Consider the following 26,393-nt stretch of genomic DNA (forward strand, 5'->3'; position numbering starts at 1 on the left):
CCTTAAGCAGAGGACAGAATCTGAAAAGTCTCAATACAAGTTGCATGCATAGACATTTAACCACCATGCATTTGCAAGCCTGGACTAACTACCAAACGTCCCTTAAGGTTGTAGCACCCTCGGCCAATGAAGCTAGTCAGCAACGCAACATCCCTTCCGGCAGTGTAGGGCCACCATTTTCCGCACCACCTGCAGTATCTGTGCAGGTTTCTTTGCCAGGCCAAAGCCGTCAGGGTCAGGGAATCACCAGTTTCGTAGTAGGAAACACTGCATCTAGGGCACCGGTGGCAACAATACCATCTCCCACCGCCTCTCAGTCTGCCATGTCCACCGGCACCCCCGCTAGTTCCACGATCTCCAGCTCTCCAGTCCAGCTCACCCTACATGAGACTATGGTTAGAAAAAGGAAGTACTTAGCCTCGCATCCGCGTACACAGGGTTGGAACGCACACATAGCTAGACTAATCTCGTTAGAGATGATGCCCTACCGGTTAGTTGAAAGCGAAGCTTTCAAAGCCCTGATGGACTACGCTGTACCACGCTACGAGCTACCCAGTCGACACTTTTTTTCCAGAAAAGCCATCCCAGCCCTCCACCAGCATGTTAAAGAGCGCATCGTCCATGCACTCAGGCAATCTGTGAGCACAAAGGTGCACCTGACAACAGATGCATGGACCAGTAGGCATGGCCAGGGACGTTACGTGTCCATCACGGCACACTGGGTAAATGTGGTGGATGCAGGGTCCACAGGGGACAGCAAGTTTGGGACAGTTCTGCCTAGCCCACTGTCTAGGAAACAATTGGCTGTAGCCGTTCGCACCCCCTCCTCCTCCTCTTCGTCCTCCTGCAGAAGCGAGAGCTCGTCCACAGACCGCAGTCGCACAACCACTCCATCCGCAGCTGCCACTGTTGCACACCAGGTCTCCCATTATGGGGTAGCTACTGGCAAACGTCAGCAGGCTGTATTGGCTATGAAGTGTTTGGGCGACAACAGACACACCGCGGAAGTTCTGTCCGAGTTCTTGCAGAAAGAAACGCAGTCGTGGCTGGGCACTGTAGATCTTGAGGCAGGCAAGGTAGTGAGTGATAACGGAAGGAATTTCATGGCTGCCATCTCCCTTTCCCAACTGAAACACATTCCTTGCCTGGCTCACACCTTAAACCTGGTGGTGCAGTGCTTCCTGAAAAGTTATCCGGGGTTATCCGACCTGCTCCTCAAAGTGCGTGGACTTTGCTCACATATCCGCCGTTCGCCCGTACACTCCAGCCGTATGCAGACCTATCAGCGTTCTTTGAACCTTCCCCAGCATCGCCTAATCATAGACGTTGCAACAAGGTGGAACTCAACACTGCACATGCTTCAGAGACTGTGTGAACAGAGGCGGGCTGTTATGTTTTTGTGGGAGGATACACATACACGGGCAGGCAGTAGGATGGCAGACATGGAGTTGTCAGGTGTGCAGTGGTCGAAGATTCAAGACATGTCTCAAGTCCTTCAGTGTTTTGAGGAATGCACACGGCTGGTTAGTGCAGACAACGCCATAATAAGCATGAGCATCCCCCTAATGCGTCTGCTGATGCAAAGTTTGACGCACATAAAGGATCAGGCGTCTGCAGCTGAGGAAGAGGAAAGCCTTGATGACAGTCAGCCATTGTCTGGCCAGGGCAGTGTACAGGACGAGGTAGCGGGCGAAGAGGAGGAGGAGGACGAGGAGGATGATGGGGATGATTATATTTTTAATGAGGAAGCTTTTCCGGGGCCACTGGAAATTGGTGGCGCGGCAAGGCCGGGTTCTGGTTTTTTGAGGGACACAAGTGACGTTGATTTGCCTGAAACTGCCCCTCAACCAAGCACAACCGCAGATTTGAGAACTGGAACTTTGGCCCACATGGCGGATTATGCCTTACGTATCCTCAAAAGGGACACACGCATAACTAAAATGATGAATGATGACGATTACTGGTTGACCTGCCTCCTTGATCCTCGCTATAAAGGCAAATTGCAAAATATAATGCCACATGAGAACTTGGAACTAATATTAGCAACCAAACAATCAACTCTTGTTGACCGTTTGCTTCTGGCATTCCCTGCACACAGCGCCCGTGATCGTTCTCACACGAGCTGCAGGGACCAGCAGACCAGAGGAGTTAGAGGGGCAGAAATCAGAAGTGGCGTTGGCCAGAGGGGTTTTCTGACCAGGTTGTGGAGTGATTTTGCTATGACCGCAGACAGGACAGGTACTGCAGCATCAATTCAAAGTGACAGGAGACAACATTTGTCCAGTATGGTTACAAACTATTTTTCATCCCTTATCGATGTTCTCCCTCAACCGTCATTCCCATTTGATTACTGGGCATCAAAATTAGACACCTGGCCAGAATTGGCAGAATATGCATTGCAGGAGCTTGCTTGCCCGGCAGCTAGTGTCCTATCAGAAAGAGTATTCAGTGCAGTTCAATACTAACACAAAAAAGGACTCGTCTGGCTACCCAAAATGTAGATGATCTAACCTTCATTAAAATGAACCACAACTGGATTTCGAAATCTTTTGCCCCACCTTGCCCGGCTGACACCTAGCTTTCCTATGAAAAGGTCTTGCCTGTGGACTATTCTGAATGCCTTTTCCAATCTCGTAATTTTCTGCACCTGATTGTCCAGCATACGACATGTTTACACCTCACTAAATGGCCAAACTCCCCACACGGGGCCGTGGTATCGACACTTGGCGACAGCACCCGTGAGAGTGCAGTTTGTCTGAAGAGGTGGGTGAGCCCGCTTTTGGTCGACGGCACTGCCACTGGGTCCCTCCTAGTACAATAAAGTGTCTCTGGCGGTGGTGGTGCGCACCCAACGTCAGACACACCGTTGTAATATGAGGGGCCCTGGGCCTGTACCGCCGGCCACAAGACAGTTTCCCCCCACCCCAGCTCAAACAGTGCTCTACCACTTGCAAAATTATCTCACAGCTCCACCAATGTTTAGTCTATGCGCTGACATCCTTCAATGCCTGCCACTGACAATACCATTGTATTGACATTTTTGTTATGTTAGGCCTTCGATGCCTGTCTGTGGTCACTCCTTCCACTAGGCCTCCACTGACCACACCACTGCTGCCCGTGTACCCCTGGAACCAATTTAAAATTGCCTACAGCCATGTGTTATTATTTTAGGCCTTCGATGCCTGTCTGCGGTCACTCCTTCCACTAGGCCTCCACTGACCACACCACTGCTGCCCGTGTACCCCTGTAACCAATTTAGAATTGCCTACAGCCATGTGTTATTATTTTAGGCCTTCGATGCCTGTCTGCGGTCACTCCTTCCACTAGGCCTCCACTGACCACACCACTGCTGCCCGTGTACCCCTGGAACCAATTTAAAATTGCCTACAGCCAGCCCAATTTTTTTATTTTAGGCCTTCGATGCCTGTCTGCGGTCCATTCTTTCAACTACTACTACACTGACCAGGGCACTGCTGCCCGTGTACCCCTGGAACCAATTTAAAATTGCCTACAGCCATGTGTTATTATTTTAGGCCTTCGATCCCTGTCTGCGGTCACTCCTTCCACTAGGCCTCCACTGACCACACCACTGCTGCCCGTGTACCCCTGGAACCAATTTAAAATTGCCTACAGCCAGCCCAATTTTTTTATTTTAGGCCTTCGATGCCTGTCTGCGGTCCATTCTTTCAACTACTACTACACTGACCAGGGCACTGCTGCCCGTGTACCCCTGGAACCAATTTAAAATTGCCTACAGCCAGCCCAATTTTTTTATTTTAGTCCTTCGATGCCTGTCTGCGGTCCATTCTTTCAACTACTACTACACTGACCAGGGCACTGCTGCCCGTGTACCCCTGGAACCAATTTAAAATTGCCTACAGCCATGTGTTATTATTTTAGGCCTTCGATGCCTGTCTGTGGTCACTCCTTCCACTAGGCCTCCACTGACCACACCACTGCTGCCCGTGTACCCCTGGAACCAATTTAAAATTGCCTACAGCCATGTGTTATTATTTTAGGCCTTCGATGCCTGTCTGCGGTCACTCCTTCCACTAGGCCTCCACTGACCACACCACTGCTGCCCGTGTACCCCTGGAACCAATTTAAAATTGCCTACAGCCATGTGTTATTATTTTAGGCCTTCGATGCCTGTCTGCGGTCACTCCTTCCACTAGGCCTCCACTGACCACACCACTGCTGCCCGTGTACCCCTGGAACCAACATCAGAAAATATAAAAATAAGTATTTTGCTTATAAAAAAGAAAATACTGGAGAGATATCAAATGCAGACATTTTAACATTAAAAACAAACACATACAACAAAAATCTGGTACAGTACTAAAAATGGCCACCAGCTACAATAACTTTCTCCTGCAAGTAGTTAACTGAAAGGTTTTTTCAATTTTAAACACAGATATGGCATCCACCGAGTGTTGTCCTGTCGCGTCTTCTTTATATTATTGCCAAGAAGATGCAAAACAATGAAAATAATAAAATCATTATTTACCAAAAAAATAGAGTAAGTCAAAACCACATTGCAAATAAACATTCATTACAAATAAAGAAGCAGGGCGCGTCCGAGGGTGAGTATATACCTAATAAGAATATAATCACCCTCGGACGCGCCCTGCTTCTTTCCGACAGCCTTCCTTCCTAAGAATCAGCCCTTCCGTGGTGTAGAGAGAGGGTTTGTTACACTCCAAGGTGTTCCCCAGGTTGCCTTTCCTGAGCTTCGATCTTCCGGCTCTCGTTTAGTAGTTGTTGGAAACTACGCTGCATTGGGCCTACAAATTGGGTATGGGGTGTAGAGAGATGGTGTGTTCCACTCCAAGGTGTTCCCCAGGTTGCCTTTCCTGAGCTTCGATCTTCCGGCTCTCGTTTAGTAGTTGTTGGAAACTACGCTGCATTAGGCCTACAAATTGGGTATGGGGTGTAGAGAGATGGTGTGTTCCACTGTAGAGAGATGGTGTGTTCCACTCCAAGGTGTTCCCCAGGTTTCCTCGCCAATGCTTCGATCATCATGCTCTTGTTTAGTAGTTGTTGGAAACTACGCTGCATTAGGCCTACAAATTGGGTATGGGGTGTAGAGAGATGGTGTGTTCCACTCCAAGGTGTTTTCCAGGTTGCCTTTCCTGAGCTTCGATCTTCCGGCTCTCGTTTAGTAGTTCTTGGAAACTACACTGCATTAGGCCTACAAATTGGGTATGGGGTGTAGAGAGATGGTGTGTTCCACTCCAAGGTGTTCCCCAGGTTTCCTCGCCAATGCTTCGATCTTCATGCTCTCGTTTAGTAGTTGTTGGAAACTACACTGCATTAGGCCTACAAATTGGGTATCGGGTGTAGAGAGATGGTGTGTTCCACTCCAAGGTGTTCTCCAGGTTGTCTTTCCTGAGCTTCGATCTTCCGGCTCTCGTTTAGTAGTTCTTGGAAACTACACTGCATTAGGCCTTCAAATTGGGTATGGGGTGTAGAGAGATGGTGTGTTCCACTCCAAGGTGTTCTCCAGGTTGCCTTTCCTGAACTTCTATCTTCAGGCTCTCATTAAATTGTGGTTAAACGGAACAACTGCATTTGGCGTACTAGTTGGTTTGGGGCCTACTATCGGTGTCTGCCACTCCTTGCTGTTCTCCAGGTTTCCTGTCCTGAAATTCCGTTTTCAGGCGCTCGTTAAGTAGTTGTTAATGTTAGACTGCATTTTGCCTACTAGTTGGGTTGGGGCCTACTATCGGTGTCTGCCACTCCTTGCTGTTCTCCTCCACTGAACAAAGCTGTGCCGCCTGTTTACTACGGTTGCCAATTTTGAACTGCATTTCGACTACTTACTGATTTGGGCCTACTCTCTGTGTCAGCCTCTCATTCCAGTTGTCCTCCACTGCAATGCCCCCTGGTTATTCCTGTGTTACCAATTTTGAACTGCATTTAGCCAACTTTATTCTTTGGGCCTATATCTGTGTTTCCTCCTCATCCTGCCCATTGCCCAGCCAGTGATAGATGAGTCTGCTGGTACATTGACCCATAACGCAACATTCCCCGTGCACGCTACACAACAACATTGTGACCCTGCTGAAAGTCAGGTTGCTCTTCCCGCATACCATACCACCTTACACAGGGACAAAGAGGAAGGTGCAGATGAAAGTGCAGGTTCCTTCATCAGGTGGGGGGGAGGAATACTAGTTGGCGACGTCACTGGCACAGGGCCTCGCAAAAGTGTTGCTGCCGGTGGGCCCTGTGCCAGTGCCAATGCCAACGAGTGGGCCCCCCCTGCTTGCTCAGGTTCACAGCATTTACAAAGTTGAAATACTTACCTCTCCCTGCTCCACTGCCGTGACGTGGTCCAGATTTCCTGGGCCCACTAATTACTTGAACCAGCCCTACCCACCACAACTTTAGCCAAATGACCCCCAATTTCAAATGCCTTCCAATTATTATAAGGTAAATTACGCTTGACAAGCTTCATTAAGAAGAATGGATGGTTTTGACATTAAAATGGGCACTCTAGGTGTTTTCCTGGCCCCCACTCACTGCCGACTATGCTGCCCCATTGACTTGCATTGGGTTTCGTGTTTCGGTCGATCCCGACTTTACGTCATAATCGGCCGATTTCACTCGACCCGACTTTTGAGATAGTCGGGTTTCGCGAAACCCGGCTCGACTCTAAAAAGGTCAAGGTCGCTCAACTCTAGTTGCTGCATACAGAGCTGGGGAACAGCTGGCGTTACTGAACACCAATAACAGAGGAGCAACTGTTGACTGTGCAGACAGCACTTCCAGTCAACAACTGGCTTTGTTGAGGCCCAAGGAAAGCTGGAGGAGCAGACTTTAGTTTCTGCCATACACACAGCTGGGGAACAGCTGGCGATAATGAACCCCAATAACAGAGGAGCAACTGTTGACTGTGCAGACAGCACTTCCGGGCAACAACTGGCGGTGTTGAAGCCCAGGGAAAGCAGGAGGAGCAGACTTTAGTTTTTGCCGCACACACAGCTGGGGAACAGCTGGCATTACTGAACCCCAATAGCACGGCAGCAAGTGTTGACTGTGCAGACAGCACTTCTGGGCTACAACTGGCGGTGTTGAAGCCCAGGGAAAGCATGAGTAGCAGACTTTAGTTGTTGCCGCACACACAGCTGGGGAACAGCTTGCGTTACTGAACACCAATAACAGAGGAGCAACTGTTGACTGTGCAAACAGCACTTCCGGGCAACAACTGGCGGTGTTGAAGAACAGGTAAAGCAGGAGGAGCAGACTTCAGTTTTTGCCGCACACACAGCAGGGGAACAGCTGGCGTTATTGAACCCCAATAACAGAGGATCAACTGTTGATGGTGAAGACAGCACTTCTGGGCAACAACTGGCTGTGTTGAAGAACAGGTAAAGCAGGAGGAGCAGACTTTCGTTTTTGCCGCACACACAGCTGGGGAACAGCTGGCATTACTGAACCTCAATAACAGAGGAGCAACTGTTAAATGAGCAGACAGCACTTTCGGGCAACAACTGGCGGTGTTGAAGCCCAGGGAAAGCAGGAGGAGCAGACTTTAGTTTTTGACACAAACACAGCAGGGGAACAGCTGGCGTTACTGAACCCCAATAACAGAGGAACAACTGTTGACTGTGCAGACAGCACTTCCGGGCAACAACTGGTGGTGTTGAAGCCCAGGGAAAGCAGGAGGAGCAGAACTTAGTTTTTGCCGCACACACAGCTGGGGAACAGCTGGCATTATTGAATCCCAATAACAGAGGAGCAACTGTTGATGGTGAAGACAGCACTTCTGGGCAACAACTGGCGGTGTTGAAGAACAGGTAAAGCAGGAGGAGCAGACTTCAGTTTTTGCCGCAAAGACAGCTGGGGAACAGCTGGCGTTATTGAACCCCAATAACAGAGGAGCAACTGTTGATGGTGAAGACAGCACTTCTGGGCTACAACTGGCAGTGTTGAAGAACAGGTTAAGCAGGAGGAGCAGACTTTAGTTTTTGCCGCACACACAGCTGGGGAACAGCTGGCGTTACTGAACCTCAATATCACGGCACTAAGTGTTGACTGTGCAGACAGCACTTCCGGACTACAACTGGTGGTGTTGAAGCCCAGGGAAAGCAGGAGTAGCAGACTTTAGTTGTTGCCTCACACACAGCTGGGGAACAGCTGGCGTTACTGAACCCCAGTAACACGGCGGCAAGTGTTGACTGTGCAGACAGCACTTCTGGGCTACAAATGGCGGTGTTGAAGCCCAGGGAAAGCATGAGCAGCAGATTTTAGTTGTTGCCGCACAGACAGCTGGGGAACAGCTTACGTTACTGAACACCAATAACAGAGGAGCAACTGTTGACTGTGCAGACAGCACTTCCAGTCAACAACTGGCGGTTTTGAGGCACAGGGAAAGCAGGAGGAGCAGACTTTAGTTTTTGCCATACACACACAGCTGGGGAACAGCTGGCGTTAATGAACCCCAATAACAGAGGAGCAACTGTTGACTGTGCAGACAGCACTTCCGGGCAACAACTGGCGGTGTTGAAGAACAGGTAAAACAGGAGGAGCAGACTTTAGTTTTTGCCACACACGCAGCTGGGGAACAGCTGGCGTTACTGAACCCCAATATAACGGCAGCAAGTGTTGACTGTGCAGACAGCACTTCCGGGCTACAACTGGCGGTGTTGAAGCCCAGGGAAAGCAGGAGTAGCAGACTTTAGTTGTTGCCGCACACACAGCTGGGGAACAGCTGGCGTTACTGAACACCAATAACAGAGGAGCAACTGTTGACTGTGCAGACAGCACTTCCAATCAACAACTGGTGGTGTTGAAGCCCAGGGAAAGCAGGAGGAGCAGAACTTAGTTTTTGCCGCACACACAGCTGGTGAACAGCTGGCATTACTGAATCCCAATAACAGAGGAGCAACTTCTGACTGTGCAAACAGCACTTCCGGGCAACAACTGGCAGTGTTGAAGAACAGGTAAAGCAGGAGGAGCAGACTTCAGTTTTTGCCGCACACACAGCTGGGGAACAGCTGGCGTTATTGAACCCCAATAACAGAGGAGCAACTGTTGATGGTGAAGACAGCACTTCTGGGCAACAACTGCCGGTGTTGAAGAACAGGTAAAGCAGGAGGAGCAGACTTTAGCTTTTACCGCACACACAGTTGGGGAACAGCTGGCGTTACTGAACCTCAATAACAGAGGAGCAACTGTTGACTGTGCAGACAGCACTTTCGGGCAACAACTGGTGGTGTTGAAGCCCAGGGAAAGCAGGAGGAGCAGACTTTAGTTTTTGCCACGCACACAGCAGGGGAACAGCTGGCGTTACTGAACCCCAATAACAGAGGAACAACTATTGACTGTGCAGACAGCACTTCCGGGCAACAACTGGTGGTGTTGAAGCAAAGGGAAAGCAGGAGGAGCAGACTTTAGTTTTTGCCACACACACAGCTGGGGAACAGCTGGCAATACTGAACCCCAATAACAGAGGAGCAACTGTTGACTGTGCAGAAAGCACTTCCGGGCAACAACTGGCGGTGTTGAAGAACAGGTAAAGCAGGAGGAGCAGACTTTAGTTTTTGCCGCACACACAGCTGGGGAACAGCTGGCGTTACTGAACCTCAATATCACGGCAGTAAGTGTTGACTGTGCAGACAGCACTTCCGGACTACAACTGGTGGTGTTGAAGCCCAGGGAAAGCAGGAGTAGCAGACTTTAGTTGTTGCCGCACACACAGCTGGGGAACAGCTGGCGTTACTGAACCCCAGTAACACGGCGGCAAGTGTTGACTGTGCAGACAGCACTTCTGGGCTACAAATGGCGGTGTTGAAGCCCAGGGAAAGCATGAGCAGCAGATTTTAGTTGTTGCCGCACAGACAGCTGGGGAACAGCTTACGTTACTGAACACCAATAACAGAGGAGCAACTGTTGACTGTGCAGACAGCACTTCCAGTCAACAACTGGCGGTTTTGAGGCACAGGGAAAGCAGGAGGAGCAGACTTTAGTTTTTGCCATACACACACAGCTGGGGAACAGCTGGCGTTAATGAACCCCAATAACAGAGGAGCAACTGTTGACTGTGCAGACAGCACTTTCGGGCAACAACTGGTGGTGTTGAAGCCCAGGGAAAGCAGGAGGAGCAGACTTTAGTTTTTGCCACGCACACAGCAGGGGAACAGCTGGCGTTACTGAACCCCAATAACAGAGGAACAACTATTGACTGTGCAGACAGCACTTCCGGGCAACAACTGGTGGTGTTGAAGCAAAGGGAAAGCAGGAGGAGCAGACTTTAGTTTTTGCCACACACACAGCTGGGGAACAGCTGGCAATACTGAACCCCAATAACAGAGGAGCAACTGTTGACTGTGCAGAAAGCACTTCCGGGCAACAACTGGCGGTGTTGAAGAACAGGTAAAGCAGGAGGAGCAAACTTTAGTTTTTGTCGCACACACAGCTGGGGAACAGCTGGCGTTACTGAACCTCAATAACAGAGGAGCAACTGTTAAATGTGCAGACAGCACTTTCGGGCAACAACTGGCGGTGTTGAAGCCCAGGGAAAGCAGGAGGAGCAGACTTTAGTTTTTGCCACAAACACAGCAGGGGAACAGCTGGCGTTAATGAACCACAATAACAGAGGAGCAACTGTTGACTGTGCAGACAGCACTTCCGGGCAACAACTGGCAGTGTTGAAGAACAGGTAAAACAGGAGGAGCAGACTTTAGTTTTTGCCGCACACACAGCTGGGGAACAGCTGGCATTACTGAATCCCAATAACAGAGGAGCAACTGTTGATGGTGAAGACAGCACTTCTGGGCAACAACTGGCGGTGTTGAAGAACAGGTAAAGCAGGAGGAGCAGACTTCAGTTTTTGCCGCACACACAGCTGGGGAACAGCTGGCGTTATTGAACCCCAATAACAGAGGAGCAACTGTTGATGGTGAAGACAGCACTTCTGGGCAACAACTGGCGGTGTTGAAGAACAGGTAAAGCAGGAGGAGCAGACTTTAGTTTTTGCCGCACACACAGCTGGGGAACAGCTGGCGTTACTGAACCCCAATAACAGAGGAACAACTGTTGACTTTTCAGACAGCACTTCCGGGAAACAACTGGTGGTGTTGAAGCCCAGGGAAAGCAGGAGGAGCAGACTTTAGTTTTTGCTGCACACACAGCTGGGGAGCAGCTGGCATTACTGAACCCCAATAACAGAGGAGCAACTGTTGACTGTGCAGACAGCACTTCCTGGCAACAACTGGCGGTGTTGAGGCCCAGGAACAGCAGGAGGAGCAGACGTTAGTTTTTGCCGCACACAGCTGGGGAACAGCTGACGTTACTGAACCCCAATAACACGGCAGCAAGTGTTGACTGTGCAGACAGCACTTCCGGGCTACAACTGGCGGTGTTGAAGCCCAGGGAAAGCAGGAGTAGCAGACTTTAATTGTTGCTGCATACAGAGCTGGGGAACAGCTGGCGTTACTGAACACCAATAACAGAGGAGCAACTGTTGACTGTGCAGACAGCACTTCCAGTCAACAACTGGTGGTGTTGAGGCCCAGGGAAAGCAGGAGGAGCAGACTTTAGTTTTTGCCATACACACAGCTGGGGAACAGCTGGCGATAATGAACCCCAATAACAGAGGAGTAACTGTTGACTGTGCAGACAGCACTTCCGGGCAACAACTGGCGGTGTTGAAGCCCAGGGAAAGCAGGAGGAGCAGACTTTAGTTTTTGCCGCACACACAGCTGGGGAACAGCTGGCATTACTGAACCCCAATAGCACGGCAGCAAGTGTTGACTGTGCAGACAGCACTTCTGGGCTACAACTGGCGGTGTTGAAGCCCAGGGAAAGCATGAGTAGCAGACTTTAGTTGTTGCCGCACACACAGCTAGGGAACAGCTTGCGTTACTGAACACCAATAACAGAGGAGCAACTGTTGACTGTGCAGACAGCACTTCCAGTCAACAACTGGCCGTGTTGATGCCCAGGGAAAGCAGGAGGAGCAGACTTTAGTTTTTGCCGTACACACAGCTGGGGAACAGCTGGCGTTAATGAACCTCAATAACAGAGGAGCAACTGTTGACTGTGCAGACAGCACTTCCAGGCAACAACTGGCGGTGTTGAAGAACAGGCAAAACAGGAGGAGCAGACTTTAGTTTTTGCCGCAAACACAGCTGGGGAACAGCTGGCGTTACTGAACACCAATAACAGAGGAGCAACTGTTGACTGTGCAGACAGCACTTCCGGGCAACAACTGGCGGTGTTGAAGCCCAAGGAAAGCAGGAGAAGCAGACTTTAGTTTTTGCCGCAAACACAGCTGGGAAACAGCTGGCATTAATGAACCCCAATAACAGAGGAGCAACTGTTGACTGTGCAGACAGCACTTCCGGGCAACAACCGGCGGTGTTGAAGCCCAGGGAAAGCAGGAGAAGCAGACTTTAGTTTTTGCCGCACACACAGCTGGTGAACAGCTGGCATTACTGAACCCCAATAACACGGCAGCAAGTGTTGACTGTGCAGACAGCACTTCTGGGCTACAACTGGCGGTGTTGAAGCCAAGGGAAAGCATGACTAGCAGACTTTAGTTGTTGCCGCACACACAGCTGGGTAACAGCTTGCGTTACTGAACACCAATAACAGAGGAGCAACTGTTGACTGTGCAAACAGCACTTCCGGGCAACAACTGGCAGTGTTGAAGAACAGGTAAAGCAGGAGGAGCAGACTTCAGTTTTTGCCGCACACATAGCTGGGGAACAGCTGGCGTTATTGAACCCCAATAACAGAGGAGCAACTGTTGATGGTGAAGACAGCACTTCTGGGCAACAACTGGCGGTGTTGAAGAACAGGTAAAGCAGGAAGAGCAGACTTTAGTTTTTGCCGCACACACAGCTTGGGAACAGCTGGCGTTACTGAACCTCAATAACAGAGGGACAACTGTTGACTGTGCAGACAGCACTTTCGGGCAACAACTGGTGGTGTTGAAGCCCAGGGAAAGCATGAGGAGCAGACTTTAGTTTTTGCCACACACACAGCAGGGGAACAGCTGGCGTTACTGAACCCCAATAACAGAGGAACAACTATTGACTGTGCAGACAGCACTTCCGGGCAACAACTGGTGGTGTTGAAGCAAAGGGAAAGCAGGAGGAGCAAACTTTAGTTTTTGCCGCACACATAGCTGGGGAACAGCTGGCGTTACTCAACACCGATAATAGAGGAGCAACTGTTGACTGTGTAGACAGCACTTCAGGGCAACAACTGGCGGTGTTGAAGCCCAGTGAAAGCAGGAGGAGCAGACTTTAGTTTTTGCCACACACACAGCTGGGGAACAGCTGGCATTACTGAACCTCAATAACAGAGGAGCAACTGTTGACTGTGCAGACAGCACTTTCGGGCAACAACTGGTGGTGTTGAAGCTCAGGGAAAGCAGGAGGAGCAGACTTTAGTTTTTGCCACACACACAGCAGGGGAACAGCTGGCGTTACTGAGCCCCAATAACAGAGGAACAACTATTGACTGTGCAGACAGCACTTCCGGGCAACAACTGGTGGTGTTGAAGCAAAGGGAAAGCAGGGGGAGCAGACTTTAGTTTTTGCCGTACACACAGCTGGGGAACAGCTGGCGTTACTGAACCTCAATAACAGAGGAGCAACTGTTAAATGTGCAGACAGCACTTTCGGGCAACAACTGGCGGTGTTGAAGCCCAGGGAAAGCAGGAGGAGCAGACTTTAATTTTTGCCACAAACACAGCAGGGGAACAGCTGGCGTTAATGAACCCCAATAACAGAGGAGCAACTGTTGACTGTGCAAACAGCACTTCCGGGCAACAACTGGCGGTGTTGAAGAACAGGTAAAACAGGAGGAGCAGACTTTAGTTTTTGCCGCACACACAGCTGGGGAACAGCTGGCGTTACTGAACCCCAATATCACGGCAGCTAGTGTTGACTGTGCAGACAGCACTTCCGGGCTACAACTGGCGGTGTTGAAGCCCAGGGAAAGCAGGAGTAGCAGACTTCAGTTTTTGCCGCACACACAGCTGGGGAACAGCTGGCGTTATTGAACCCCAATAACAGAGGAGCAACTGTTGATGGTGAAGACAGCACTTCTGGGCAACAACTGGCGGTTGACAGGTAAAGCAGGAGGAGCAGACTTTAGTTTTTGCCGCACACACAGCTGGGGAACAGCTGGCGATAATGAACCCCAATAACAGAGGAGCAACTGTTGACTGTGCAGACAGCACTTCCGGGCAACAACTGGTGGTGTTGAAGCCCAGGGAAAGCAGGAGGAGCAGACTTTAGTTTTTGCGGCACACACAGCTGGGGAACAGCTGGCATTACTGAACCCCAATAACACGGCAGCAAGTGTTGACTGTGCAGACAGCACTTCTGGGCTACAACTGGCGGTGTTGAAGCCCAGGGAAAGCATGAGTAGCAGACTTTAGTTGTTGCCGCACACACAGCTAGGGAATAGCTTGCGTTACTGAACACCAATAACAGAGGAGCAACTGTTGACTGTGCAGACAGCACTTCCAGTCTACAACTGGCCGTGTTGATGCCCAGGGAAAGCAGGAGGAGCAGACTTTAGTTTTTGACATACACACAGCTGGGGAACAGCTGGCGTTAATGAACCTCAATAACAGAGGAGCAACTGTTGACTGTGCAGACAGCACTTCCAGGCAACAACTGGTGGTGTTGAAGAACAGGTAAAGCAGGAGGAGCAGACTTTAATTTTTGCCGCAAACACAGCTGGGGAGCAGCTGGCATTAATGAACCCCAATAACAGAGGAGCAACTGTTGACTGTGCAGACAGCACTTCCGGGCAACAACCGGCGGTGTTGAAGCCCAGGGAAAGCAGGAGAAGCAGACTTTAGTTTTTGCCGCACACACAGCTGGTGAACAGCTGACATTACTGAACCCCAATAGCACGGCAGCAAGTGTTGACTGTGCAGACAGCACTTCCGGGCAACAACCGGCGGTGTTGAAGCCCAGGGAAAGCAGGAGAAGCAGACTTTAGTTTTTGCCGCACACACAGCTGGTGAACAGCTGACATTACTGAACCCCAATAGCACGGCAGCAAGTGTTGACTGTGCAAACAGCACTTCCGGGCAACAACTGGCAGTGTTGAAGAACAGGTAAAGCAGGAGGAGCAGACTTCAGTTTTTACCGCACACACAGCTGGGGAACAGCTGGCGTGATTGAACCCCAATAACAGAGGAGCAACTGTTGATGGTGAAGACAGCACTTCTGGGCAACAACTGGCGGTGTTGAAGAACAGGTAAAGCAGGAGGAGCAGACTTTAGTTTTTCCCGCACACACAGCTTGGGAACAGCTGGCGTTACTGAACCTCAATAACAGAGGAGCAACTGTTGACTGTGCAGACAGCACTTTCGGGCAACAACTGGTGGTGTTGAAGCCCAGGGAAAGCAGGAGGAGCAGACTTTAGTTTTTGCCACACACACAGCAGGGGAACAGCTGGCGTTACTGAACCCCAATAACAGAGGAACAACTATTGACTGTGCAGACAGCACTTCCGTTCAACAACTGGTGGTGTTGAAGCAAAGGGAAAGCAGGAGGAGCAAACTTTAGTTTTTGCCGCACACATAGCTGGGGAACAGCTGGCGTTACTCAACACCGATAATAGAGGAGCAACTGTTGACTGTGTAGACAGCACTTCAGGGCAACAACTGGCGGTGTTGAAGCCCAGTGAAAGCAGGAGGAGCAGGCTTTAGTTTTTGCCACACACACAGCTGGGGAACAGCTGGCATTACTGAACCCCAATAACAGAGGAGCAACTGTTGACTGTGCAGAAAGCACTTGCGGGCAACAACTGGTGTTGTTGAAGCCCAGGGAAAGCAGGAGGAGCAGACTATAGTTTTTGCCGCACACACAGCTGGGGAACAGCTGGCGTTACTAAACCCCAATAACAGAGGAGCAACTGATGACTGTGCAGACAGCACTTCCGGGCAACAACTGGTGTTGTTGAAGCCCAGGGAAAGCAGGAGGAGCAGACTATAGTTTTTGCCGCTCACACAGCTGGGGAACAGCTGGCATTACTGAACCCCAATAGCACGGCAGCAAGTGTTGACTGTGCAGACAGCACTTCTGGGCTACAACTGGTGGTGTTGAAGCCCAGGGAAAGCAGGAGGAGCAGACTTTAGTTTTTGCCACACACACAGCAGGGGAACAGCTGGCGTTACTGAACCCCAATATCACGGCAGCTAGTGTTGACTGTGCAGACAGCACTTCCGGGCTACAACTGGCGGTGTTGAAGCCCAGGGAAAGCAGGAGTAGCAGACATTAGTTGTTGCCGCACACACAGCTGGGGAACAGCTGGCGTTACTGAACACCAATAACAGAGGAGCAACTGTTGACTGTGCAGACAGCACTTCCAGTCAACAACTGGCGGTGTTGAAGCCCAGGGAAAGCAGGAGGAGCAGAACTTAGTTTTTGCCGCACACACAGCTGGGGAACAGCTGGCATTACTGAATCCCAATAACAGAGGAGCAACTGTTGATGGTGATGACAGCACTTCTGGGCAACAACTGGCGGTGTTGAAGAACAGGTAAAGCAGGAGTAGCAGACTTCAGTTTTTGCCGCAAACACAGCTGGGGAACAGCTGGCGTTATTTAACCCCAATAACAGAGGAGCAACTATTGATGGTGAAGACAGCACTTCTGGGCAACAACTGGCGGTGTTGAAGAACAGGTAAAGCAGGAGGAGCAGACTTTCGTTTTTGCCGCACACACAGCTGGGGAACAGCTGGCGTTACTGAACCCCAAAAACAGAGGAACAACTGTTGACTTTTCAGACAGAACTTCCGGGCAACAACTGGTGGTGTTGAAGCCCAGGGAAAGCAGGAGGAGCAGACTTTAGTTTTTGCTGCACACACAGCTGGGGAGCAGCTGGCATTACTGAACCCCAATAACAGGGGAGCAACTGTTGACTGTGCAGACAACACTTCCTGGCAACAACTGGCGGTGTTGAGGCCCAGGAACAGCAGGAGGAGCAGACGTTAGTTTTTGCCGCACACACAGCTGGGGAACAGCTGACGTTACTGAACCCCAATAACACGGCAGCAAGTGTTGACTGTGCAGACAGCACTTCCGGGCTACAACTGGCGGTGTTGAAGCCCAGTGAACGCAGGAGTAGCAGACTTTAATTGTTGCTGCATACAGAGCTGGGGAACAGCTGGCGTTACTGAACACCAATAACAGAGGAGCAACTGTTGACTGTGCAGACAGCACTTCCAGTCAACAACTGGCGGTGTTGAGGCACAGGGAAAGCAGGAGGAGCAGACTTTAGTTTTTGCCATACACACAGCTGGGGAATAGCTGGCGATAATAAACCCCAATAACAGAGGAGCAACTGTTGACTGTGCAGACAGCACTTCCGGGCAACAACTGGCGGTGTTGAAGCCCAGGGAAAGCAGGAGGAGCAGACTTTAGTTTTTGCCGCACACACAGCTGGGGAAAAGCTGGCATTACTGAACCCCAATAGCACGGCAGCAAGTGTTGACTGTGCAGACAGCACTTCTGGGCTACAACTGGCGGTGTTGAAGCCCAGGGAAAGCATGAGTAGCAGACTTTAGTTGTTGCCGCACACACAGCTAGGGAACAGCTTGCGTTACTGAACACCAATAACAGAGGAGCAACTGTTGACTGTGCAGACAGCACTTCCAGTCAACAACTGGCCGTGTTGAGGCCCAGGGAAAGCAGGAGGAGCAGACTTTAGTTTTTGCCGTACACACAGCTGGGGAACAGCTGGCGTTAATGAACCTCAATAACAGAGGAGCAACTGTTGACTGTGCAGACAGCACTTCCAGGCAACAACTGGCGGTGTTGGAGAACAGGTAAAACAGGAGGAGCAGACTTTAGTTTTTGCCGCAAACAAAGCTGGGGAACAGCTGGCGTTACTGAACACCAATAACAGAGGAGCAACTGTTGACTGTGCAGACAGCACTTCCAGGCAACAACTGGCGGTGTTGAGGCCCAGGGAAAGCAGTAGGAGCAGACTTTAATTTTTGCCGCACACACAGCTGAGGAACAGCTGGTGTTACTGAACCTCAATAACAGAGGAGCAACTGTTGACTGTGCAGACAGCACTTCCGGGCAACAACTGGCGGTGTTGAAGCCCAGGGAAAGCAGGAGGAGCAGACTTTAGTTTTTGCTGCACACACAGCTGGTGAACAGCTGGCATTACTGAACCCCAATAGCATGGCAGCAAGTGTTGACTGTGCAGACAGCAATTCTGGGCTACAACTGGAGGTGTTGAAGCCAAGGGAAAGCATGAGTAGCAGACTTTAGTTGTTGCCGCACACACAGCTGGGTAACAGCTTGCGTTACTGAACACCAATAACAGAGGAGCAACTGTTGACTGTGCAAACAGCACTTCCGGGCAACAACTGGCAGTGTTGAAGAACAGGTAAAGCAGGAGGAGCAGACTTCAGTTTTTGCCGCACACACAGCTGGGGAACAGCTGGCGTTATTGAACCCCAATAACAGAGGAGCAACTGTTGATGGTGAAGACAGCACTTCTGGGCAACAACTGGCGGTGTTGAAGAACAGGTAAAGCAGGAGGAGCAGACTTTAGTTTTTGCCGCACACACAGCTTGGGAACAGCTGGCGTTACTGAACCTTAATAACAGAGGAGCAACTGTTGACTGTGCAGACAGCACTTTCGGGCAACAACTGGTAGTGTTGAAGCCCAGGGAAAGCAGGAGGAGCAGACTTTAGTTTTTGCCACACACACAGCAGGGGAACAGCTGGCTTTACTGAAACCCAATAACAGAGGAACAACTATTGACTGTGCAGACAGCACTTCCGGGTAACAACTGGTGGTGTTGAAGCAAAGGGAAAGCAGGAGGAGCAAACTTTAGTTTTTGCCGCACACATAGCTGGGGAACAGCTGGCGTTACTCAACACCGATAATAGAGGAGCAACTGTTGACTGTGTAGACAGCACTTCAGGGCAACAACTGGCGGTGTTGAAGCCCAGTGAAAGCAGGAGGAGCAGACTTTAGCTTTTGCCACACACACAGCTGGGGAACAGCTGGCATTACTGAACCCCAATAACAGAGGAGCAACTGTTGACTGTGCAGAAAGCACTTCCGGGCAACAACTGGCATTGTTGAAGAACAGGTAAAGCAGGAGGAGCAGACTTTAGTTTTTGCCACACACACAGCTGGCGAACAGCTGGCGTTACTGAACCTCAATAACAGAGGAGCAATTGTTAAATGTGCAGACAGCACTTCCGGGCAACAACTGGCGGTGTTGAAGCCCGGGGAAAGCAGGAGGAGCAGACTTTAGTTTTTGCCACACACACAGCAGGGGAACAGCTGGCGTTACTGAACCCCAATATCAGAGGAACAACTGTTGACTTTTCAGACAGCACTTCCGGGCAACAACTGGTGGTGTTGAAGCCCAGGGAAAGCAAGAGGAGTAGACTTTAGTTTTTGCTGCACACACAGCTGGGGAGCAGCTGGCGTTACTGAACCCCAATAACAGGGGAGCAACTGTTGACTGTGCAGACAGCACTTCCTGGCAACAACTGGCGGTGTTGAGGCCCAGGAACAGCAGGAGGAGCAGACGTCAGTTTTTGCCACACACACAGCTGCGGAACAGCTGACGTTACTGAACACCAATAACAGAGGAGCAAGTGTTGACTGTGCAGACAGCACTTCCGGGCTACAACTGGCGGTTTTGAAGCCCAGGGAAAGCAGGAGTAGCAGACTTTAATTGTTGCTGCATACAGAGCTGGGGAACAGCTGGCGTTACTGAACACCAATAACAGAGGAGCAACTTTTGACTGTGCAGACAGCACTTCCAGTCAACAACTGGCGGTGTTGAGGCCCAGGGAAAGCAGGAGGAGCAGACTTTAGTTTTTGCCATACACACAGCTGGGGAACAGCTGGCGATAATGAACCCCAATTACAGAGGAGCAACTGTTGACTGTGCAGACAGCACTTCCGGGCAACAACTGGCGGTGTTGAAGCCCAGGGAAAGCAGGAGGAGCAGACTTTAGTTTTTGCCGCACACACAGCTGGGGAACAGCTGGCATTATTGAACCCCAATAGCATGGCAGCAAGTGTTGACTGTGCAGACAGCACTTCTGGGCTACAACTGGCGGTGTTGAAGCCCAGGGAAAGCATGAGTAGCAGACTTTAGTTGTTGCCGCACACACAGCTAGGGAACAGCTTGTGTTACTGAACACCAATAACAGAGGAGCAACTGTTGACTGTGCAGACAGCACTTCCAGTCAACAACTGGCAGTGTTGATGCCCAGGGAAAGCAGGAGGAGCAGACTTTAGTTTTTGCCGTACATACAGCTGGGGAACAGCTGGCGTTAATGAACCTCAATAACAGAGGAGCAACTGTTGACTGTGCAGACAGCACTTCCAGGCAACAACTGGCAGTGTTGAAGAACAGGTAAAACAGGAGGAACAGACTTTAGTTTTTGCCGCAAACACAGCTGGGGAACAGCTGGCGTTACTGAACACCAATAACAGAGGAGCAACTGTTGACTGTGCAGACAGCACTTCCAGTCAACAACTGGCCGTGTTGAGGCCCAGGGAAAACAGGAGGAACAGACTTTAGTTTTTGCCGCAAACACAGCTGGGGAACAGCTGGCGTTACTGAACACCAATAACAGAGGAGCAACTGTTGACTGTGCAGACAGCACTTCCAGGCAACAACTGGCGGTGTTGAAGCCCAGGGAAAGCATGAGTAGCAGACTTTAGTTGTTGCCGCACACACAGCTAGGGAACAGCTTGCGTTACTGAACACCAATAACAGAGGAGCAACTGTTGACTGTGCAGACAGCACTTCCAGTCAACAACTGGCCGTGTTGAGGCCCAGGGAAAGCAGGAGGAGCAGACTTTAGTTTTTGCCGTACACACAGCTGGGGAACAGCTGGCGTTAATGAACCTCAATAACAGAGGAGCAACTGTTGACTGTGCAGACAGCACTTCCAGGCAACAACTGGCGGTGTTGGAGAACAGGTAAAACAGGAGGAGCAGACTTTAGTTTTTGCCGCAAACACAGCTGGGGAACAGCTGGCGTTACTGAACACCAATAACAGAGGAGCAACTGTTGACTGTGCAGACAGCACTTCCAGGCAACAACTGGCGGTGTTGAGGCCCAGGGAAAGCAGGAGGAGCAGACTTTAATTTTTGCCGCACACACAGCTGAGGAACAGCTGGTGTTACTGAACCTCAATAACAGAGGAGCAACTGTTGACTGTGCAGACAGCACTTCCGGGCAACAACTGGCGGTGTTGAAGCCCAAGGAAAGTAGGGGAAGCAGACTTTAGTTTTTGCCGCAAACACAGCTGGGGAACAGCTGGCATTATAGAACCCCAATAACAGAGGAGCAACTGTTGACTGTGCAGACAGCACTTCCGGGCAACAACCGGCGGTGTTGAAGCCCAGGGAAAGCAGGAGGAGCAGACTTTAGTTTTTGCCGCACACACAGCTGGTGAACAGCTGGCATTACTGAACCCCAATAGCACGGCAGCAAGTGTTGACTGTGCAGACAGCACTTCTGGGCTACAACTGGAGGTGTTGAAGCCAAGGGAAAGCATAAGTAGCAGACTTTAGTTGTTGCCGCACACACAGCTGCGTAACAGCTTGCGTTACTGAACACCAATAACAGAGGAGCAACTGTTGACTGTGCAAACAGCACTTCCGGGCAACAACTGGCAGTGTTGAAGAACAGGTAAAGCAGGAGGAGCAGACTTCAGTTTTTTCCGCACACACAGCTGCGGAACAGCTTACGTTACTGAACACCAATAACAGAGGAGCAACTGTTGACTGTGCAGACAGCACTTCCGGGCTACAACTGGCGGTTTTGAAGCCCAGGGAAAGCAGGAGTAGCAGACTTTAATTGTTGCTGCATACAGAGCTGGGGAACAGCTGGCGTTACTGAACACCAATAACAGAGGAGCAACTTTTGACTGTGCAGACAGCACTTCCAGTCAACAACTGGCGGTGTTGAGGCCCAGGGAAAGCAGGAGGAGCAGACTTTAGTTTTTGCCATACACACAGCTGGGGAACAGCTGGCAATAATGAACCCCAATTACAGAGGAGCAACTGTTGACTGTGCAGACAGCACTTCCGGGCAACAACTGGCGGTGTTGAAGCCCAGGGAAAGCAGGAGGAGCAGACTTTAGTTTTTGCCGCACACACAGCTGGGGAACAGCTGGCATTATTGAACCCCAATAGCATGGCAGCAAGTGTTGACTGTGCAGACAGCACTTCTGGGCTACAACTGGCGGTGTTGAAGCCCAGGGAAAGCATGAGTAGCAGACTTTAGTTGTTGCCGCACACACAGCTAGGGAACAGCTTGTGTTACTGAACACCAATAACAGAGGAGCAACTGTTGACTGTGCAGACAGCACTTCCAGTCAACAACTGGCAGTGTTGATGCCCAGGGAAAGCAGGAGGAGCAGACTTTAGTTTTTGCCGTACATACAGCTGGGGAACAGCTGGCGTTAATGAACCTCAATAACAGAGGAGCAACTGTTGACTGTGCAGACAGCACTTCCAGGCAACAACTGGCAGTGTTGAAGAACAGGTAAAACAGGAGGAACAGACTTTAGTTTTTGCCGCAAACACAGCTGGGGAACAGCTGGCGTTACTGAACACCAATAACAGAGGAGCAACTGTTGACTGTGCAGACAGCACTTCCAGTCAACAACTGGCCGTGTTGAGGCCCAGGGAAAACAGGAGGAACAGACTTTAGTTTTTGCCGCAAACACAGCTGGGGAACAGCTGGCGTTACTGAACACCAATAACAGAGGAGCAACTGTTGACTGTGCAGACAGCACTTCCAGGCAACAACTGGCGGTGTTGAAGCCCAGGGAAAGCATGAGTAGCAGACTTTAGTTGTTGCCGCACACACAGCTAGGGAACAGCTTGCGTTACTGAACACCAATAACAGAGGAGCAACTGTTGACTGTGCAGACAGCACTTCCAGTCAACAACTGGCCGTGTTGAGGCCCAGGGAAAGCAGGAGGAGCAGACTTTAGTTTTTGCCGTACACACAGCTGGGGAACAGCTGGCGTTAATGAACCTCAATAACAGAGGAGCAACTGTTGACTGTGCAGACAGCACTTCCAGGCAACAACTGGCGGTGTTGGAGAACAGGTAAAACAGGAGGAGCAGACTTTAGTTTTTGCCGCAAACACAGCTGGGGAACAGCTGGCGTTACTGAACACCAATAACAGAGGAGCAACTGTTGACTGTGCAGACAGCACTTCCAGGCAACAACTGGCGGTGTTGAGGCCCAGGGAAAGCAGGAGGAGCAGACTTTAATTTTTGCCGCACACACAGCTGAGGAACAGCTGGTGTTACTGAACCTCAATAACAGAGGAGCAACTGTTGACTGTGCAGACAGCACTTCCGGGCAACAACTGGCGGTGTTGAAGCCCAAGGAAAGTAGGGGAAGCAGACTTTAGTTTTTGCCGCAAACACAGCTGGGGAACAGCTGGCATTATAGAACCCCAATAACAGAGGAGCAACTGTTGACTGTGCAGACAGCACTTCCGGGCAACAACCGGCGGTGTTGAAGCCCAGGGAAAGCAGGAGGAGCAGACTTTAGTTTTTGCCGCACACACAGCTGGTGAACAGCTGGCATTACTGAACCCCAATAGCACGGCAGCAAGTGTTGACTGTGCAGACAGCACTTCTGGGCTACAACTGGAGGTGTTGAAGCCAAGGGAAAGCATAAGTAGCAGACTTTAGTTGTTGCCGCACACACAGCTGCGTAACAGCTTGCGTTACTGAACACCAATAACAGAGGAGCAACTGTTGACTGTGCAAACAGCACTTCCGGGCAACAACTGGCAGTGTTGAAGAACAGGTAAAGCAGGAGGAGCAGACTTCAGTTTTTTCCGCACACACAGCTGGGGAACAGCTGGCGTTATTGAACCCCAATAACAGAGGAGCAACTGTTGATGGTGAAGACAGCACTTCTGGGCAACAACTGGCGGTGTTGAAGAACAGGTAAAGCAGGAGGAGCAGACTTTAGTTTTTGCCGCACACACAGCTTGGGAACAGCTGGCGTTACTGAACCTTAATAACAGAGGAGCAACTGTTGACTGTGCAGACAGCACTTTCGGGCAACAACTGGTAGTGTTGAAGCCCAGGGAAAGCAGGAGGAGCAGACTTTAGTTTTTGCCACACACACAGCAGGGGAACAGCTGGCTTTACTGAACCCCAATAACAGAGGAACAACTATTGACTGTGCAGACAGCACTTCCGGGTAACAACTGGTGGTGTTGAAGCAAAGGGAAAGCAGGAGGAGCAAACTTTAGTTTTTGCCGCACACATAGCTGGGGAACAGCTGGCGTTACTCAACACCGATAATAGAGGAGCAACTGTTGACTGTGTAGACAGCACTTCAGGGCAACAACTGGCGGTGTTGAAGCCCAGTGAAAGCAGGAGGAGCAGACTTTAGTTTTTGCCACACACACAGCTGGGGAACAGCTGGCATTACTGAACCCCAATAACAGAGGAGCAACTGTTGACTGTGCAGAAAGCACTTCCGGGCAACAACTGGCATTGTTGAAGAACAGGTAAAGCAGGAGGAGCAGACTTTAGTTTTTGCCACACACACAGCTGGCGAACAGCTGTCGTTACTGAACCTCAATAACAGAGGAGCAATTGTTAAATGTGCAGACAGCACTTCCGGGCAACAAATGGCGGTGTTGAAGCCCAGGGAAAGCAGGAGGAGCAGACTTTAGTTTTTGCCACACACACAGCAGGGGAACAGCTGGCGTTACTGAACCCCAATATCAGAGGAACAACTGTTGACTTTTCAGACAGCACTTCCGGGCAACAACTGGTGGTGTTGAAGCCCAGGGAAAGCAAGAGGAGCAGACTTTAGTTTTTGCTGCACACACAGCTGGGGAGCAGCTGGTGTTACTGAACCCCAATAACAGGGGAGCAACTGTTGACTGTGCAGACAGCACTTCCTGGCAACAACTGGCGGTGTTGAGGCCCAGGAACAGCAGGAGGAGCAGACGTCAGTTTTTGCCACACACACAGCTGCGGAACAGCTGACGTTACTGAACCTCAATAACAGAGGAGCAATTGTTAAATGTGCAGACAGCACTTCCGGGCAACAACTGGCGGTGTTGAAGCCCAGGGAAAGCAGGAGGAGCAGACTTTAGTTTTTGCCACACACACAGCAGGGGAACAGCTGGCGTTACTGAACCCCAATATCAGAGGAACAACTGTTGACTTTTCAGACAGCACTTCCGGGCAACAACTGGTGGTGTTGAAGCCCAGGGAAAGCAAGAGGAGTAGACTTTAGTTTTTGCTGCACACACAGCTGGGGAGCAGCTGGCGTTACTGAACCCCAATAACAGGGGAGCAACTGTTGACTGTGCAGACAGCACTTCCTGGCAACAACTGGCGGTGTTGAGGCCCAGGAACAGCAGGAGGAGCAGACGTCAGTTTTTGCCACACACACAGCTGCGGAACAGCTGACGTTACTGAACACCAATAACAGAGGAGCAACTGTTGACTGTGCAGACAGCACTTCCGGGCTACAACTGGCGGTTTTGAAGCCCAGGGAAAGCAGGAGTAGCAGACTTTAATTGTTGCTGCATACAGAGCTGGGGAACAGCTGGCGTTACTGAACACCAATAACAGAGGAGCAACTTTTGACTGTGCAGACAGCACTTCCAGTCAACAACTGGCGGTGTTGAGGCCCAGGGAAAGCAGGAGGAGCAGACTTTAGTTTTTGCCATACACACAGCTGGGGAACAGCTGGCGATAATGAACCTCAATAACAGAGGAGCAACTGTTGACTGTGCAGACAGCACTTCCGGGCAACAACTGGCGGTGTTGAAGCCCAGGGAAAGCAGGAGGAGCAGACTTTAGTTTTTGCCGCACACACAGCTGGGGAACAGCTGGCATTATTGAACCCCAATAGCATGGCAGCAAGTGGTGACTGTGCAGACAGCACTTCTGGGCTACAACTGGCGGTGTTGAAGCCCAGGGAAAGCATGAGTAGCAGACTTTAGTTGTTGCCGCACACACAGCTAGGGAACAGCTTGTGTTACTGAACACCAATAACAGAGGAGCAACTGTTGACTGTGCAGACAGCACTTCCAGTCAACAACTGGCGGTGTTGATGCCCAGGGAAAGCAGGAGGAGCAGACTTTAGTTTTTGCCGTACATACAGCTGGGGAACAGCTGGCGTTAATGAACCTCAATAACAGAGGAGCAACTGTTGACTGTGCAGACAGCACTTCCAGGCAACAACTGGCAGTGTTGAAGAACAGGTAAAACAGGAGGAACAGACTTTAGTTTTTGCCGCAAACACAGCTGGGGAACAGATGGCGTTACTGAACACCAATAACAGAGGAGCAACTGTTGACTGTGCAGACAGCACTTCCAGTCAACAACTGGCCGTGTTGAGGCCCAGGGAAAGCA

This window comes from Ranitomeya imitator, chromosome 5 (assembly GCF_032444005.1).
Source record: "Ranitomeya imitator isolate aRanImi1 chromosome 5, aRanImi1.pri, whole genome shotgun sequence".
In the NCBI taxonomy this organism is placed as follows: Eukaryota; Metazoa; Chordata; class Amphibia; order Anura; family Dendrobatidae; genus Ranitomeya; species Ranitomeya imitator.